The sequence below is a fragment of the Henckelia pumila genome, chromosome 4, assembly GCF_033568475.1.
Source record: "Henckelia pumila isolate YLH828 chromosome 4, ASM3356847v2, whole genome shotgun sequence".
In the NCBI taxonomy this organism is placed as follows: Eukaryota; Viridiplantae; Streptophyta; class Magnoliopsida; order Lamiales; family Gesneriaceae; genus Henckelia; species Henckelia pumila.
The window spans coordinates 146,357,020-146,372,274 of record NC_133123.1 but is presented as its reverse complement, the minus strand read 5'-3'; the positions used below and the strand labels follow the sequence as shown (position 1 = coordinate 146,372,274).

Genomic DNA, 15,255 nt, shown 5'->3' with positions numbered 1-15,255 from the left:
GACACAACGAGTGGAACTTCCTACCGTGTGTGAACACAATGATTTGGATGAGATTTCAATGTTTGGTAAAATGAGATTCTAAATAATATGAATATTTTATGAGATTTCATTGGATTTTATTTAAATTATTACAAAAAATATTAAGATTTAATGAGATTTCATGGACTTTAAGTTTTTTAAAAAATAAATTTTATTTGGTGTTTAAGATTTATATAAACTACTCATAAATTTTAAATCTTCTATAAACTTTTTATAAAATACGATCTATCCATAAACTTTACTATCAATACACATGATTATATTATGTTGGGCTACTACATATGCGATTGACATGTCCATAGAGAGTAGTACTCTTGAGGAGTTGTCAATGGTTTGCGAGTACTCAAAAGTTTTTTCAGATTAGATTCCAGGGTTTCCTCCGGTCCAAGAGGTTGAGTTTGGGATCGGCTTGTGTCAGGTTCGGCACCGATTTTTCGTGCACCTTATCGTTTGGTACTGTCAGAGATGGAAAGTTGCAACAGCAGTTGTGGGATTTGTTGGACAAATGTTACATTCGTCTGAGCATTTTGCCTTTGGGGGCTCCAGTGTTGTCCGTCAAGAAAATGATGGTTTTATACGTATGTATCAATTACAGAAAGTTGAACCAAGTAACGATAAAGAATAAGTATTCGCTGCAACGCATTGGTTATCTATTTGATCAGCTTCAAGGTACTTCAGTGTATTATAAGATTGACATGAGGCCAGGTTAACATCAGTTGAGAGTGTGGGACGAGGACATCTTGAGGACATCTTGAAGACTGTTTTTTTAGCATAACAATTTTTAATTTTTTGCTTAGATAAGGGGACACAAATTTGATCTAAAAAATTCTATTAATTGATCAATAACTAAACAAAGAAAGAAATAGGTTTTTAATAATTGAATAATTTTTATTTATAATTAATCATATGATTGAGATGAATTAAGGATACTTCAAAAATAATTTCTTAATCTCTGTTTTGAACTTGTTTAAAAGAAATTGCTCTAGATAATAAATTTTTTTCTACGTTTATATTATATTATATATATATATATATATATATATAATAGATAATAAAATAACTAATAATAATTGAGGGAAATTTACGAATGTTGTAATAAATTTTGTTATGACATAAATTGTAGGACCTGACTTGGAAGGCTCTTGTTTAACCTTTATCAGATATCTCATTTCTTGCAAATATTTCATACAAGGATTTTTTTTTTTGTCTTTTTTGAAAAGGTCACAAACAATATAAAATATACTATACGATCTTTAAACTAAAGCTATTAAAATTTTTAATGTTTGAGGTGCGGAACGATCAACTTTTCAATACAACCAAAAAATAACCATAGAACATTCTTGTTAAGTTGTGGAAGGTAGAGGACACCATCTCATTTTTATTTAAACATCAAAATGAAACTACATTTTTTGTTCTATTATTTGCATATTTTTCAAACTGATCTTATTAACGGTGAAAGTAATGTAATTTGCATATATTTCAAATTTTTTATCATGTTTCGATAAATTTTCATTTATAGTTTTATAACTTGTATTTTGTTTTCAATTTTGTCATTTAACTTGTATGATAATTTCATTTTCATGAAAATCTTATTATTTTCATTTTTCAGAAAAATGAAATCGGGAAATTTGAAAATTAATCTTGGTCAACATTTTTTATAAAAAAATTGACCTCTCCAAGTGATATGAATTGCACTAGGGGAGGTCAATCTTAAAAAAAAGAAAAAAAAAATAGACCAAATGTCAGTGTTTGAAAAACGAGTACTTGTTGGCTCAAAAAAAAAAAACGAGTACTTGTGTCAATATATAAAGTGTATTTGAAATTAAATACAAGGAGATATAATTAAGTAAATTGACTTGTGGATATTTTTTTTAAATAACTTAGAATCAGATCTTTTTTTCCAAAATTTCCCTCGTCCGCCATTTTTACATCCAAAGGAGGGGCTGATTAGAAAAGTAGGATTAGTTTATAAGAAATTTTTTTAAAAAAAGACTTTGACTTATTTTTTTTTGAAAAAAAGTAGTTGACTCATTTAACTTAGAATTAAAATCAAATTTTTATTAGTTAAACTAATTAATCACTTTATTTGATTCCTGCTGCGAGTTGTCCTAATTTTCCGCAATGGGTAGACAATTCTGCCATTGGTAGACCATGCCAAGAAATCTCCATGAGTCGACTCAAAAACCCAGAGTTCTGGATAAACTATGGTAGACTTAGAATTCTCTTGGTAGACCATGGTCAACCATGGGTAGACCAATATTTTTTTGGTTGACCGTAGAGTATGTATTGTATTTATTTTAAAAAAATATATAAATATAACATAATCGTTATCAGTTAATTCTTATATTAAAGTATGTATAATTATATAACATAATTATGAAATTAATCGATATGTTACAATATATATATATCATATAGCATAATCGTGAAATTAGTCAATTAATATGTTATAATATGTATAATCATATAACACAATCGTGAAATCAGTTGATTCTTATATTAAAATATGTATAATCATATAACATAATAGTGAAATCAGTTGATTCTTATATTAAAATGTGTATAATCATATAACAAAATCGTGAAATTAGTTGATTGATATGTTACAATATGTATAATCATATAACATAATCGTGAAATCAATCGATTAATATGTTACAACATGTATAATCATATAGCATAATCGTGAAAATAACGGATATAATGTTATAAATTGTGGATACTAAGGGACAATTCCTAAATATATCCCTGTATCTTTTTCATTTTCCGTATTATATCCCTTTCACTTTTCATGTTCCAAATATATCCCTGATTCATTAAATAGTTTCTTGAATTTGTCCTTAAAACTAAATAATGCTCATTCTACCCTTTATTTCCCTATTTAAAATTTAAAGGCTTAATCCCATCATGCTTTCGTCAGTAAATTAAAGCAGAATACCTCTTTGATCACACTATTGCAGGGTTATGTCCACCGGGTTTTACAGGTTGTTCCTCACAACCAAACCACGCGATCGCAACTGATGGTTCCTGACACAAACTCCGTCAGCAGCAGCTAGCACAGCCCTATTTTGTTTTCTACCTTAGGGCGTATAGTAAAAGCTTAATTTTTTAAATAAAATAACATGATAGAGAAGAGCTTTGGAAATTTATTCAGACAACATATTATAACATAAATCAACCTCCTTTAAAAAAGAGGAGATAACTTGTTTAGCTACTCATAGTAGTCTTGTTCTTGAAATACATAAAAGTAAAACTTAATAGAAAGAGAAATATTACAATGTTTTATTTGTAAAAAAACTGAAGAAAATGATCGATGTCTTCAGCTTCCTTAAAATTCGGTATTTATAGCCGAAGTTCCACTCGTTTCACCGAGAAACTTCAGGAAATCTTACAGCTGTCTTGAATTCTTTATGCCATTATTGATGGCATCTTTTGCTAGTGGGAGTCACATGCTCGATGACATCTTTTACTAGTGGAGTCACATGCTTGACTTTTTCTTTTGAATTTATTCTCCTCACATGCCTTCTTTATTGTTGTCGGGGCATCTTTTGCTTTTGCAGTGGGCCCCTGGGAAAACGCGGTTTTGGTGGTCCCTGTCCACCTTTGCTTGTCTCGGAAAAATCTTTTCGATCCGTTCGGGGTTTGAAGGTTTTTCCGAATTCTGGATCCTTCTGGTTTGGACATTCTGGGCAGATATTCTCTGACCATCTTCCGATATGAGCCATGTTACAAAATTTTCGGCGAGTTTCTTTACTCCCCGGCAGCTTGTTGTTCCACAAAAAGTTTCTCTTCTTTTCGAAGAGTTCTTCCGCAAAAGCCATAGTTTTTCCTGTCATTGTGTTTAACAGGAATGATCCGTTCACAGAATTTTGATAAAATTTGAACGAAAACTTGACCTTATCTATCTCGGTGAGACAAACCCAAATACCCCATGCCCTTCTGGTTAAAATTTCATTTTCTCCAAAGGTGGACACCAATGGTATTTCTTCAGATATAGGATCCTTGATAAATCTTTGATTATTCATGTCAGGTCTCCTTAGCTTGATGAAATGAAAGGGCTCGTGTGATCCTTTCCCTGTTGGTTCTGGAGCAGCACTAAAGAAGTATAACTCGAGCACATCTTCTCTGGACAAATGATCATTATTTGCCCATGTTTCTTGGACTGCTTCCTGAATCCATTTTGGTAGTTGTGATATTTTTTGGAAGCCTGGTGAAGTTGTATAAACTGAGGCTAGAGCCCCAAATTCATACCATAGCTTTACATCCTTAGGATTGACATTGTTTTTTAGCCAAACCCTTGGATATATTCCTGCAACATCAACCCTGCAAGTGATCGGGTTGATTTCACTTCTTGTACTTAATTTCTCCCATCTTTGTTGATAAACCTGAAATGGAGAAATTATAGATGGGTTAGTATCAATCTTAGATTTGCCCTTGTCAGTGTGGGGCCTAAGATTGATCTCTTCCTCTTTTACCCCAGAGGCGGAGGGTTGACTTGATGAGTTATCCTCATCAATTGTTGATTTATCTAGATCATCAAAAGCTGATGATAGATTAGTGCTTGTTTCTTGAGTATTAAAATCCTCAACATATTGTTTTATAACCGGTGGCTGTATTTTTTATTTTTGAGAAACCAGTGGTTTTTCTATGGCACGCATAATTGGCCCTTGAATAGCATCCCATAGTTGAGTTTGAGTTTGCATACATCCTGTGATTCGATTGGATACTTTGATCCGATCAGCTTGTTGTAACCTGCCCGCCATATCTACACTTATGACAAGTTGGTTGAACTCAGTTTGAAGCAACCCAAGGTGTTTCCTGAGATGCCTCTGCATTTTCATGATGGAATCTACGTCACTACCTTCCATCTCTTGTTAAGAAATCTGCAAGAATATTTACATGAGATTTAATAATAACAATATCAAAAATATAATTTTGACATAAAGCTTGCCATCTTAATAACCTAGCCTTCTCAGGTTTAGATTCAATCTTATTCCTTAGGAAAGCTTTTACCTGAGTGTTATCAACCTTCAAAGTGAATTTTTTAGCAAGTAAAAATAATGGCCATTTTTCGAAAGCCCTTTTAACTGCATAAAATTCCTTTTCGTTGATATGCCATCTGATAGCCTCAGATTCTAAAAAAAGACTGCTACAGTATCTGCATGGTATTTCTCCATCCGGAGTGATCTTAGTAAGAACTGCTGCCCACCATTCGTCACTTGCGTCTGTAAATAACACCAGATCATCTTCATCCACGGATATAGCCATTTTTGGGAGATTCTTACATATCTTCTTTAATTGGTTCACCCCTTTAGTATATTCATCGGTCCATATAAACCTTGCATCCTTTTTTAACAAAGGACTAAACACCTTTCTATACATTGCCAGATTGTTTATGAACATCCCTGCAAAATTAACTACTCCTAAAAAACTTTGGAGTTGTTTTATATCTTTGAGTTTATCTGAAAAATTCTTTACCTTTTTCACAATATGAGGTTGTAGAATTATTCCAGTTTCATCAATCTCAATTCCAAAGAATTCAATTTTCCTTGTTGCTATGGCTGCTTTCTTTTCAGATAAAACCAGTCCTTCTTGTGTACAAATTTTAGAGAAAATATCTAAATGTTTAATATGTTCATCTATGTTTTTTGATGCTATAAGAATATCATCAATATAAACAAAAATGAAGTTGAAATAATCTTTAAAAAGATTATCCATCTTTCTTTGAAATATTTGGGGTGCATTAGCCAATCCCATAGGCATAACTTCCCAGATATAATGTTTTTGTGGTGTAGAGAAGGCTGTGAATTTCTTACTTCCTTCTTTCATTCGAATCTGGTAAAATCCAGACTTACAATCAAATTTTGAAAATACTCTAGCATTTCGTACACAGCTAATTAGATGTTCTCTACTGGGTATGAAGTACCCATCAAATTCCAGGATTTTATTAATACCTTGGTAGTTAATAACTAACCTGAGTTTTCCTCTTTTTATTTCACCATGATTTTTGACCAGAAAACCTGGGCTGCTATATGGTGAAACTCCTTCTTTGATTAGACCAAGGTCCAAATGTTCCTTGATAATCATTCTCATATCCCTTTGATTTGTTATGTTCATTGGGATAGGCTTATATCTGACGAATTCTTACTCTTTACCTTCCTTTAGAGTAAGACTGGCTTTGAGTTGATTTCTATCCCACCATGCCAAAGGATGCTCGTTGTAACTTTCTTTGAGCCTCTTTTTGACATCTTCAAGGGATACTTTATTTTCTAACTCTATGTCTCTGTGATTTAGAGTTACTTTGAGAAGCTCCATATCCTCTGTTTGGAGTTCTTGTTCTATTGTTATTTTTAACATAGTTTCTCCAAACCTTCTTGGATCTTTCATTTTTGGATGAAAAAGTTGTCATTTATCACCATGCTGGCTGCAAAATATTAGCGGTATTTGTCGATAAAAAGTAACCTTGAGTCGTTGAACGATAATTTTATGATCACAAATTGTAGTGAACATAAGTCTTTTTGACTTATTGTCTTGTGTGTACTTCTTAAACATTTGTAAGAAGTTATTTCCTAACAGGATATCAGCTCATGTATCATGAAAATAGATTGGTGGTGTCTTTACCTTGTACCAAGGTGTTTGACCTGCTCCTCCTATAAGGATCTCTGCTTGTTTTATTCCTTTGAAAAGAATTAAAATTCTGAGAGAGAAATCTCGTCCAGCAATTTTTGGCAATTCTTCTTCACATTCTTCAGGGAAGACTCCTCTTTTTGCTGTACAAATTCCTGCTCCCGAGTCAATATAAGCTGCAAAATATTTAGCCTTATATTGTTCATACAACATCCCTATTGGAATGTATATGGAGAAAGGACTTGTTGTCATTTTTCAAAGGGATTACTAAATGGCCCCGCCATTTTTAACAGACTGTGTTGTAACTCAGTAATCCGATTAAGACTATTTACCTTTAGTTTTCCTAAGGCCTCAGAAGGTAGAGTATGGTTACTCATTTCTACTTCTTCAATGCGTTCTAGTAAATCATGTTCATGACTTTCTAATTTCAACAATTGCTTCTTCCTCTGTTTGTAAACAGAGTTTTCGAATCTGATTAAGGGATTGTTCCTTATCCAATTCTATTGGTTTTTCATCTCGTAGAATTCTTATTGTATCCTTCAAGTCTTTTCTTTTGCCATAAACTCTATTCTTTTTTCAAGGCGTTTTCATGGTTTATGGTCCTCCAGAAACTCTAGGCCAAGAATGAGCTGATCCACTTCTTTTCCAGGAATTCCACAGATTTGAACTTTCAATTCTCCAATATTTATTAATTAGTAAATCGAGTTACAAGGAAATTGGTTCCTGTGACTTGTAATTTCGAATACTATTTTGACTTCTTTTCATCCTTCTGGAGATCTAAGTTTTCCTATTATTGAAAACTCCTTTTCTTCTGGTGGAATTTTCTGAATAGGAGATTTTTCCCACCTTCGACTTGTCATTCGGTCACCTTGGAAAGATAACCTTCGGGGTTCTATTTTTAGATCTCTGTATAGAATCGGTTTATCTTGTATTTGAATGTCTGTTTCCTGAATTAAAGGAAACTCGATTTTTTTCGGGTATATTGCTTGAGCAACTTTTTCAAAGATTTCTGGAATTTTAATAAACTCATTTCCAATAAATAATTCAGAATGATGCGTATTAAAAAGAGCATATGAAATTTGATAAGTAATAGAATATGGTCTATTACCTTCCTTTATTAATATTTTTTCCTTGAAGTTTTGATGCAACGTCAAGGCTCGACTAAAGTCTCTGTCAGCTAAATTGTAGGCTATTCTTGGATAAATTACTCCTACAATTTTTCCTACACATAGATTTCCTGAGATCGTACCCAGAACAGCATCTTGGATATTCCTCATTCTTTTATCACATACTACAATATCTATGGGTGAATCTATTCCTTCTTTAAATTTGCCTTGATCATTATTTGGATTGCTCTAATATGAATCCAAGACATCGTTCTTGCTACCTCACTTTTCAGCTTTTGCAATTCCTCTCTTACTTCTTCAAAAGGAATTAACTGCATCTCTATTTGATTACTTGTTAACTCCATCGGGATTTCCATTTCCCTTCTGGATACTTTGTAAATCAAATGATGTCTTCTTTGTCTTAGCCCTAGGTTGCTTAAGACCCTCTCTACTTGTCCTGCCGAAAATCCTTGGTACTTCTGTAATGTTGGATTTTCTCTCATAATCCTTTGGACCATATTATGAGATATCGTGGTTTGTCTAAAAAATCCAGCCAAACTTTCTTGTGTTTCGTGTCGAAACACTTCTTCTTTATTCTGATTCTGATTCTGATTCTGATTCTGATTCAGATTCATGTTGGCTAAACAATATCTCTTCTTCGTATATACTTTCATCTGAGGGGATATCTTCAAATTGATGTACTTGGACTAGATCTTGAAAGAATACCGCATCATCCATATCTGGTGTTGCTTCAAAGAGTTTAACTCCCTTTTTTCTCGTTTTCTGGACAGTTTGTAGATATATGTCCTCTTGCTCCACATGTCCAGCAGTTGCAATCCTTGAAACTTTCACTTGCTCTCGTATGAGTTCTTCTAAAAGTTCTTCTAGATGGTGTTCTTCCCCTTCCTTGTGATGAGTTTGTTGCCGGGGATGTTCTTGTAGGTCCACTTCTTCTACCTGATCTATAAGATCTGGCCTTTTGTTTGGACAAAAATGTTCTTGGTTTCCAAGAACTTTTCATTCTTTTATTGTAGGGATTATTTTTGAATTTCTTCCTTTTAAATCCCTGTGATTTATTCCCTATAACCGTAGGGAGATCATTTTCTCTACAACATAGAGGAGTATGCTTGTTAATACCCCTTATTTTCTTGTAGTTCTTCTGTAATGCTGTCATATGACACCATTCCGCCAATTTTCCTTTCAAAAAAGAGGTGCATCTTGCCAAAGTATCAAGATTACCTGGAACGTATTCTTTTATCAGCATTTCTCTCCATGGGCTTGGCATTTTTGCTAAAAATAGCTGAATGGCTACATTTTCTTCAACTCCCGAATTCCATCTGTATTTGGTGAATAACATAATATATTCATCAACTAAACAGATATCATGTAACTCGAGGCTATACATAGCTTGAGTATATCTTCTTTTTTTTTTTTTTTTTTTTTCTGTATCTTGATTATTGAAATAGTCTACTCCTATGAATTGTGCTTTAAAAAGGGTGGTCATTCTTCCTCCAATCTCGCTAAGTGATTCTCCTGCTAAGATTGATTCCTTGGTTTGTGGCATGGTAATTTCCCAAGCTATCTTGACAGATCCCATTAGACTCATTTTCAGAAGTTTGATAAATCCTTCTTTATTGAGATCTAAAGTTCCTGCTGCTATTCTCATAGCTGATGTCCAATCATCTATGAGATCTTCTCTGTTTTTGAAGTCCAGAACATCCAGGTTTAACATAACCCCATAAGGATGTATCGGGTCTAAAACGGTTTTTCCATAAGAAGTTTGATGTATTGGTATATTACTCCTTCTTGACCTGGTTCCTGCTGTATGTGAATTTTCTCCAACATGGAACTCACTATGTGTTTCTTCTGTTTTAACCACATATCTCGGGGGATTCCCTATGGGTTGTTCACCCTCAGGAGAATTCATTTTTAGATCTACTACTTTAAGATTCGAAAAAGAATCCGCAAGATCTTGTAGATCCTCGAGATTTAATCTTTCTAAAGTAGTCATCAGATATTGTTTTTCTCTGATACTGTCTTTATAAGATTAATCATCAATTCATCATCAGTTAAAGGTTTTTGAACTATTTTGGTTTTACCTTTCTGATGTAACAGAGGTTCGGTACCAAACGAGAGTGGTAACCTTCCTCCTGTATTTCCCTTTTTAGAACCAGAAGTATGTTCTAGATTTATAATTTTAGTTTGAAGATCCTTTAGAGTTACAAGAATTTCTTCTTGTTTTTTAAGGATTTCTCCAATCTGTCGAGGTATTTCATACAGCTGATTACTGTAATATTGTACCATTTTTTGAATTTCTCTAAGATCTCCGGAGAGTTTAGAGGAATCTGGTGTGATCTCTAGAAATTAAGAATTAGAAATCATATTTCTTAATCATATATCAAACCTTAAATTCATCAATTTGAAATTAAAAAAACTAAATATCAAAACAAATTAAACAATGTCCATCAATTATCAAACATATTACTGGCTAAAAAAAATATAAACTCAGTTACAAGTCTATCATCTAACTTTAATATCAGGTGATCGATGTGCTTGGAAAAGCTATATTATGACAAATGCTCATGAATCTTCACTGTACAATTAAAAAGAGTAATGAAATTATTGGTCATCTATCATTGTTAAACATATTACACATTAGAAATAGGATAACATATTGTTTAATCTGGGATCTAAATTCATCATACATTCGTGGATTCATATGTTAAAACATGTATGATTTTAGAACATAATTGTCAAATTAGGGGATTCATATGTTAAAATATGTACGATTATAGGTCAACATTGGTAAAAATTGTGTAATTATGAGTCAAAGTTATGTAATTATCGATCAAACTTGTGAAATTTATGGATTCATTGTAACGCCCGGAAATTCGATTACGTAAATTCACATGCATTATTAAGAAAATAATTATTTTAAAAATTAAAATTTTGGGTTAAATAATTTTATGTGATATTATGTGAATTATATGCATGATTTAAAGTTTATTTTAATATTTAACGAGCAATTATGAAATTTTTAGATTTTTTAGTAAATGATTAATTTTATCGTGTAAACGGGACCGTGGACGGACGAGATATTAGTTTTTCATCCAAAATATTTTATGAGAATTTTTAGGAGCCTTAAAATATTATTTTAAGATATTGTTTCATGAAAAATTATAGTATTTATTATTATATAAATATATGTGCCCATTTTTACCCAAAATAAGTCATTTTAATGACTTTTATTAACTTTTAAAAATTTCTTATTATGTAATTTTGGGATTTGGGTTAAGTTTTATCAGAATTATATTTTTATTATTAAATGTATTATTAAGATATAAAAACTAATTATCTTAATATATGTAATTATCTTAAATTTTCTACCCTAAATCCCTCTCTATCTCACGTTTCTCCTCTAGCCGCCTCCTCCATATTCTTCCACCTTCCCCCACATTTTTCCAGCAGAAACACAAGACTCCATAGCCGACTTCAAGAAATTTTATTGAGTTTTTGTAGATCCGTCGTCCCAGAGTTCGTACACGCATTAAAGCATCAAATAAAAATCGAAGGCATGTTTGAATTCTCTTTTTGCTCACCATATAAGTGTATTATACTGATTTTGCCATGTTTTGAATGATCTTGCATTGAGTATGTGTTTTAGATGAAGAAAAGATGCCACATGCATGAGCAGTTCACGTTTTTGCCTTCTTAATGGCTTAATATTCACATTTTTTTATATGGCTTGTCCAAGGTTGCTGGTACATGGCTCAGGTGTTGTCTTAGGGTCCCTAGGGTCGAGCTTGATCAGGGTTTGGGTATGGAATGGGCTGGGCTGGAACCGAAGCCATAGCTTCTGATGCACAGCAGATCGCGCAGGTTGAGCGAGGTTGGGAGATTGGCTCGTTCTTGGTCCACAGAGCATGTTTTAGGGTGATTCTAGTTCTGTTAGAACCCTAAGACATAGGGGAAGGTTTTACCGATAGTTGCCCGGCCAGTGATGGCCGGATCTAGGCGGCCGAACGGCCGAAATGTGAGGGTTGCGCCCAGGGCACAGCTAGGACTAGGGTTCTTGGAAGATTGGGTCGTTTGTGCAGTATAGGTCACGGTTTTGGTTGTTTTTTTGGAAAGGTCTTGATGTTGGCTAGACGTAAGTGGTGGTACTCTGGCCGGTGGTGGCCGGAGCAAGGCGGCCGATGCCGCTAAAAAAAGAGTGGTCTGCGCAGGTTTTGGGGGAGTTAGGGAAACAGGCTGTGCATGTTGGTTTCGGGCTGGGTCTAAAATATGTCGGGTCAAGTTATTTGGGTTTGGGTCCGGGTTATGTTAGTCGGGCTTGGGTATTTTTATTTTTAATTATTAGATTAAGTGTTATTTTTTGGCCAAGTTAATTATTATAAATATTATTTGGGCTTTTAAAATATTTATTTAAGTCTTAAAATATTTATTTAAGTGAGTCCGATAATTTTCACGGGCTTGAAAGCCAATAGAAATTATTGGGTCAGTCTGTAATATTTGGGTCCTTCAGTTGTTTATATTGGGCTTGTGCTAGTTATTGAGCCAAGAATTTTATATAGGACTTAAATATGCTATTTGGGCTTAAACTAAGCTAATGGGCCAGTCTTAGAATTTATGAGCTTAATTTTAGGGGACCAGCAATCTGGATAATCCCATGGAAAATAACTAAGTCCGGAATATATATTTAATTTATTTATGCATGAAGTTTATTTTAAGTATTAGTATATTTATTATGAAAATTAATTAAATATATATTACGGACATATTTTAAGTGCATGCATACATGAAATATTTTTATGATGTGTTAATGATTGAGAATTGAGCATAAAAAATATTTTTATGAAAATTGAAGTAATGTGACGGCATAGAGGTTGTTTACCACCGGCTCAGAGGTAGTTCTACTATCGGCATAGAGGTGATTTATTCACCGCCACGTACGTTGGTTCTTTTAGGCTGATCAGTCGGCACAATTATTAGTCATATTCATGGATATGACATACCTAGTTTTTATGATTATGACATGCTCAATTATGCTATGTATGATATATGTATGGAGTGATGATGACAGATATTTATGATGCATTATTTTCAAGATCATGCATGCATGTTCATGTAAATTATATGTATTAGTATGATTATGTGTTTGCATGATTTTAAACTTTGTTATTATGAGATAAAACATGTTGGGCCTCTAGGCTTACTATGCTTATATGATGCAGGTGAGTATGATGGTATAGTTGATGACACGGTTGCTCCGACCGGCGGTGAGGGCCTATGAGTTCACACGCATACGGCACCCGTGACCGATGCTATCCGTGCTTTATGTCATGATATTTTATCAGTACTTTAAAACAAGTTTTTCGCATTTACACGTTTTTGGTGGTTGAAGATATTATTTTATTATGGATGTATGGTTTATGGATTTTTAGTTGAGATATTAATTTATTACTGCATGATTCGAGAATTTTATTAAGTATTTTGAACATCATTTATATCAAGTTTTAATTAATGTTTATTTTAAGTGTTTATACATATATGTATGGGAATATTATTATTATTATTATTATTATTTAAAAAAATTTCTAGTATTTTATTAGATCGAGTTGTTTCATTCATATGTTAAAATATATACGATTATAGAACATACTTGTCAAATTATGGATTCATATTTTAAAAACATGTACGATTATAGAATATATTTGTGATATTAACGGATTCATATTGTAAAATATATACGATTATATGTCAATATGCTTGTGATATTAGCGGATTCATATGTTAAAACAAGTATAATTTTAAAACATACATGTGAAATTCGCGGATTCATACGTTAACATGTACGAATATAAAACATACTCGTGAAATTAGTGGATAAATTGTTAAAACATGTACAATTATCAATGAACATTGGACAAATTATGTAATTACGTGTCAAAATTATGTAATTATCGGTCAAAATTGTGAAATTAGTGGATCCATATGTTAAAATGTATACGATTATAAAACAAACTTGTGAAATAGTGGATCCATATGTTGCAACATGTACTATCAACATTGGTCAAAATTATGTAATTACGGATCAAAATTATGTAAATATTGGTCAAACTTGTGAAATTGACAGCGAAAAAATTATTTCACTACCTAATTTTTCTTGACAAACAGATCAGTTAAAAATACAAATAAATGTTTTACAAAAAACTGTATTATAATATTGATAATCAGCCTAACTCATTATGTTTCGCATCCTGAATTTAATGACACCTGATTTTTGTGTGCATGTATTTTCTGCGGCACGCATTGCTTCTTTTCGCAGCGCGCTGCAAAAACTTCTTAGGTCAACCCAAACACTTGTGCTTGCGGTTTAACCAATTTTGGTCAAACTCAAGCACTTGTGATTGGGTCTGATAACGCATGTTTAGGGGAAAGAGAGGAAAAGTGAGAGAAAAGAAAATGAAGAGAGCAAATAATTTAAAATTAAAAAAATATGTTAAAATATACAATAATAGTTAAACAAAAGAACAAAATGGTAAATCGATATACGAATCCCTTTTTTAAAATAAATTAGGGAGGACTCCCTTTCCCCAATTTTCCCTCCAAAGTAGATGCGAAGCGGAAAGGGGAAAAGGGAAACGCAGGTATGGATTTGAATTCAACTCCGAAGGAGGAAGATGAAAATGAGTCATCGTTTATGGAGAGGTTGAAATCAGCACCTTGGAAGTCTTATTGCTTCCAGAAAGATATGATCCGCCCTCGACCGCCTTATTTACTTCGTCATGTTTACGAGTTTCATCCAGATATTTTTGATGCATACCAAAACCAAAGGTAATTAGATTCGTCCGTCCCGCTTTCTCTCTACTTTGTAATTAATTTTGAACGATGCAAAAAAATGCAGTTTTCCAATCGTTCGAGCACGGGATTTGGATGGCGGGGTCAAGCATTACAGCTTCGATGAGTTGATGAAGATGACTGATTGTCTCAAATCTACTACTTTTGTATGCTACACAGTGTTGGGAATGCTTCACCGAGGGACTATCCATGATGAATCGGGGCGTCGGGATGTGCTTGTCAAGACGTAGGAATGCTTCAGCCAACTCGAATCCATGTATGTATGTATAACTCAAAGGGCATGATCCTACCTTTTCCATGATAATATTGAATGCGTGTGTCATCACAGGATGAGCTCAATCTATTGAGGGTTCCCGAGATAAGATCACATACAAATGTTATCAATTTGATTGTGTAAGGGAATTGGGTTGCACATAAACTGTTTGAGGTGTTGTCACAAGGTGTTGACAACACCTACAATAACACCTTGAGTAATTTACAGCAAAATATAATTAAAACGTAAATAAAATAAACAAGCAACCAATAAACATACTCAAATGATTTAAGCAAGAGTATAAAATACTCTTGCAGCGCCTCAGGGCAAAACTTCACTAGAAAACTTTCAAAGAGTTTTACAAACCCT

At 33.1% G+C, this 15,255-nt stretch overlaps 1 protein-coding gene across 1 annotated transcript in view; it reads left to right on the top strand.

Moving 5' to 3' along the window:
- Positions 1 to 15,026, top strand: part of LOC140865786 (serine/threonine protein phosphatase 2A 55 kDa regulatory subunit B beta isoform-like) — a 30,223-nt gene extending 15,197 nt beyond the window's left edge. The window contains exon 5 of the mRNA XM_073270557.1: positions 14,962 to 15,026. The gene's annotated coding sequence lies outside the window, so the exon portion shown is untranslated. The remainder of the gene's footprint in view (positions 1 to 14,961) is intronic.
- Positions 15,027 to 15,255: the final 229 nt, after the last annotated feature.